Genomic DNA, 5428 nt, shown 5'->3' with positions numbered 1-5428 from the left:
TTACTCTATGTTTTTGTTGTAAAAAGTGTTGTAACTTTGGGAATCTCGAGGTGTCTTACCACCAACGAGATTGTGTTGTATCTTCATTAGCTTAGTGTTCTTGATAGAAAGAATAGGTTCTTGGCTGGGGCTACACCGCAAAAAAGGTTTTCTTGGGCGGTAGGAAGAGAGTCAAACCAAGGAATAAAGTTCTTTATTTTCAAGTGAATATCTAAGTGTTGTAATTGGAAGAATTGCTTGTAAAACATTATTTCAATTATAGCGAAGAAAAATCTCCCAAATCAGCCGGGAAGCCTGGATGTAGTTTGCAAGTGGACACGCAAACGAACCAGGATAAAAATCGTGTTGCATGATTTCTCTCTCTCTCTTTCTCTCTTTATTGCTTTAATCAGTTACGTTGTATAGTTGTTTTAATTGCTACATTCTGGTTCTATACTATACTAGTGTAACTCTGATATTTTGTAAGCTCTGTATATTCGTTTAAATCTCGGTTAATTATCGTGCAAGAAACCGAATCTGTTTGTAATTTCTGAGCTGCTTTAATCGATTAAAGTAATTGTGTTAATCGATTATTTGTATTCTATTAATCGATTAATCTGGGGTTATTTTTGAATAATTTGTTGTTTTCGAAAAAGCGGATACTCTGACCGCTACACCTATTCAACCCCCCCTTCTAGGTGTATTTTAGCCACTGATACCTAACACATATTAACAACAGGTTGAACTTATGATCTCCACAAAATTAATCTGCCTCCAAGGCTGATGACAAACCCTGATGTTGACCTTCTATCATCTAAGTCTTCGACATAGTCTGAATCAACATAACTAACATTTGAAGGCTTACTCTATTGGCTGCCAAACAAGATATCAAGACTTGTAGTCCCATTCAAATATCTGAAAATCCATTTGACTACTTTCCAATATTGCTTCCCCAGTTTCAACATGTACTTGCACACTTGACTAATTGCGTGTGAGAAGTTCGATCTAGTGCAAACCATAAAATACACCAACCAACCCACTGCACTAGGATATAGAATTTTCGACATGTACTTCTTCTCTTCGTCTATCTATGGACACTAATCTAGGGGAAACTTGAAGTGAATCCAATGGAATGCTCATCACATTAACATTGCTCATATCAAATCTCTCTAAGATCTTTTCAATATAGCTTTGATGAGAGAGCCATGATTTTCTAGTTCCCATGTCCTTATGAATATCCAACCCAAGAATCTTCTTATCAACCTCTAAAATTTTCATATAAAACTCCTTGTCCAAAATGGTTTTCAGCTCATTCATATCAATCAAATGACTAGCAGCAATCAACATATCATCCACATAAAATAGTAGAAAAATAAAATAGCTATTATCAAGGCTTCTCACATAAACACATCAATCATACTCATAACACTTGTAACCAATCTTCACCATATAAGTGTCAAATTGCTACAACCCATATAAAAAATTCTTCAACTTGCAAACCAAGTGACTCTAATCTCATAAAGTAAACCCTTTTGTTTGTGTCATGTGAATTCTCTCTCTAATTCACCCTGGAGAAAGACAGCCTTCACATTCATCTATTCTAAGTGTATATGTCATGGCTGGCTACCAAGGCAAATGGTGTTGTGATAGAAGTGTGTCTCACCACTAGGGAGAAAATATCATTATAGTTTATTCCCTTATGTTTTGAATAACCTTTTTCTACAAGATGAGCCTTGAAATTTCTCCCATATTTTATGATATTGTTGGTTTCCTCTTGTACACCCACATGCACCCAACTATATGCTTGCTTGAGGGCAATGAGACAAACTGCCAAGTTTGGTTCTTTGTAAAGGATTCATCTCCTTTATTGTGAGACCCATCCATTATTCTTTCTCGTAGTTTATTATAGCATCTTCAAAGCTATATGGATCTCCTGAACTGATATGGAGAGCAACTCAAGCCATATTCTCAAAGTCAAATCTCTTTGGAAGTTTTGTTGGACGTATATCTATGTCTCTAGAAAATAGATACCCATACACACCCGAACTCTCCGCCTAAGAATTATCATGTTCTTGACTTGATCCAAGCATGGTTCCTTGTATTTCTTCTCCATTTGGACTGAGAACCTCTACCAAAACTGATTGTTTCAACATGAAATCTTGATCAAATATTGCATCGCTGCTCAATACCACTTTTCTAGAAACTGAAGCCCATAATTTGATTCCCTCTAAACCTTTGGTATATCCTATGAAGTTTACCTCTTCGAATTGGAATAAAGTTTAGACAGTTCACCACTAGATACATGAACATAAGTAGGACAACCAAATATATGCAAATTATTGTAATTGATTGGGTTGCTTGTCCGTACTTCCTTTGTGACTTTATCATCCAATAAACCTTGAAGTTTGTAAAGACTTCTGGCTTATGCTTTATAAAATATACCAAAACCTTGTGAGAAAAGTCATCAATAAATGTAAAAAAATACTGAGAACCTCCTAAGGATGGTTCCTGAGTGGGTCCCCATACACTAGTGTGGACATAGTCTAGAATGCCCTATGTTCTATGGTAGTCAGCCTTGAAACTAACTTTTGTTTGTTTCTCAAGTACACAATACTTGTACAAATATAGCTTGCATCTGATGTCTTCCTTCAACAGTTCTCTCTTGCATAGATCTGTCATGCCACACACACTAATATGACCCAAACACATGTGCCCTAATTTTGTAGCATCATGGTCTGGATTCATTGAAATCTCTTTAGCCAATCTAGCATCTCCACCTACAATTATACTCCGTAACAACTTATAAGTGTTTGATGAGCAATATATTACACATATTCATCAACTTAATCTAGCATGATTGATGTTTCTTAGTACCTAATTGACTTTGTTTCACATGGTTTAATATTTTAGACTTTATTGGACTAATATTCCTAAAATGAGTTAATTTTGGATTATTTGGTCAGATTAAATCTATTATAATTTTCACATCATATTTAGCACCAACGCCATTTTGGGCATTATGGAAGTGGATGACATATGTTGAAGTGAAGATTGTATTTTTATTTTAGGAGTTTTTATTTGTAAATTCGGTTTTAGTTTTGGGCCCATGTTTTAAGCCTATTTTCGTTTTATGTGTTTTGGAGGGGTTAAATTTGGATTCCCCACTCCAAACACACACACTTTTACATTCTACCATTTTGAAACATAAGACATTTTCGTTTTCCCTCTTTTGGCTCTGCTAGGGTTTCAATTATTCTTCATTTTCATTTTCGGTTTGTCATTCCATTGCCATGGAAGGCTAAATTTCTACACTAAATTCCTTTTGTAATGTATCCCAACTCTTGAGATTTTGTTATTACTGTATTTTCAGTTTCTTTACTATTGCTTTTTCTATCCTATTTCTGAATGTGGTTTGCTTAAACCTATTGTTTAGAAACTGGTTTGTGAGTTTATTTTCGTTTAGTTGATTTATTCTCTAGTGCATGAACACTTAGTTTGTGTGAATTTGTTAATGTTCCATGTTTATGTTGATTTCGCTTAGTCAAAGGCTTAGGTTGTGAAACTGTGCAAATTAGGAAGATAATGGTTGGAATCTGAAATTAATCATTTGAAATTGAGGATTGAGTTGTGAACAAATGAACCAAAGAGATTTAGCCGTTTTATTACATTATTTAACTACTGTTTCTGAATTTGATTTATGTTCATACCATCCATCAACAAAATCCTCGTTGTGTGTGAGTCTATGGTGTTTGAAGATTTTCTTGAAAGATAATCCTTGGGAAACGACCTATAAGTCACTTCCTAGTACTGTAGTTTTTAATTGTTATATTATTTGCATCGGGTACGACCTCAATCAAATTTGGCACCGCTGCTGGGGATTATCGGTTCTTGTCAAAAGTTCTTAGTATTATTTAGTGTGTGTCTTAGAATAAGCATTATGTTTGGGTTTCAAAAGTTGTATGTCTGTTCATTGTGTGCCGTCTTATTTAGTCATTTGCTTGTTGGTTGATTCTAGTGTATTTTGGTTAATATAGTTGTGGTTGGAATTTTTGCATGAAAATTTGTTTCCATACTACTTTCATTACATATTGAATACTGGAAGCATCATAGTCAGTCACGTTGCTACTGGTTGTGTGATACAAACAAGTAATGACTAGTTTTATTGTTGATTTTTTATTTTGGGCATAACATTTAAATTGTTAATCAGGATTGGACATATTATATATGCATTTGGGGTATAGAAATCCAAGGATTGATTCTATACACACTACGTCTATAGAACCCATCTTGAAAATCCAAAAAAAGTCTTTTTACTATTTCTTTCTTATTTTACAAGTTTTATTTTCCAATTGTTTTGCTTTTGTTGAATTTAGTTAAATTATTAGGCTTTGAGTTTTGTCTTGAAACTTTTTGTGGATGTTTCCTATGATATTACGATTTCATTGATGCAAAGTTTTGGTTGATCACTAAAATTTAACATGTATTTCCCTTACTGCCCTACATGGTTGTTGTTGTTGCATTTAATGCATGACTAGGCGAAATCTCGACTCTTTGAATCCAATAAATCCTGAAATTGATAGAACATTTCATAGGTTAGTTACTTGAGGTCCCTACAAAAGATTGGATGTATTACTTAACCCCTGAAGAGAATCTTCCTAGAAAAATTCTTTCTTGCCTCGAGAATCACTGCAATCAGAAAAGATATTTCTGGAATCAGAAAACTACATGCAGAATGTTTATACGAATATTGGGAGAGATTCAGGAGGTTATGTACAAGCTGCCCCCATCATCAAATCTCTGAACAACGTGGAGAGGAATATCATTGATACTACTAGTGGTGGTGCACTTTGAGATATGACCATATTAGAAGCTAGAGGTTTGATTAAGAAGATGTCTTCTAACTCTGAATAGTTCAGTGCAAGGAGTAGTGATGCTATAGTGATCAAAGGTGTCCATGATGTTGGGAAAAATTCAGTGAGGCAAGATAAACTTGAGAGAAAAATTGATTCCTTTGTCACCTTGGTCACACAACTTGCCATGAATCTTCAGAAACCTCCACTTGCAGCACGAGTTTGTGGCACTTACACCACAATTGACCATTATGTTGATGTTTGCCCTTCTCTTTTGGAGCCCAAAACTGATGACCATCATGAGGCCTATGCTGCAAATATTTACAACAACAAACCTCAACAACAACAACAACATTATGATCCTTCATCAGACAAATGCAACCCTGGTTGGAGGAATCATCCAAATCATAGATGGTATAATCATTCACAACCTCATCTAGGACCACCATTTCAGAACAATAATGATGCACAAAATAGATCATATGTGTATCCTCCAATCCAACAGTAGAGGCAACAACAAATGAATAGTAATCCTGATCTTGCACCTAGTGAACCTTCATTGGAAGAATTGATGAGACAAATGACATTACAAAATATGC

This window comes from Lupinus angustifolius, chromosome LG17 (genome assembly GCF_001865875.1).
Source record: "Lupinus angustifolius cultivar Tanjil chromosome LG17, LupAngTanjil_v1.0, whole genome shotgun sequence".
Lineage (NCBI taxonomy): Eukaryota > Viridiplantae > Streptophyta > Magnoliopsida > Fabales > Fabaceae > Lupinus > Lupinus angustifolius.
Note: the sequence above shows the minus strand (reverse complement) of the source record.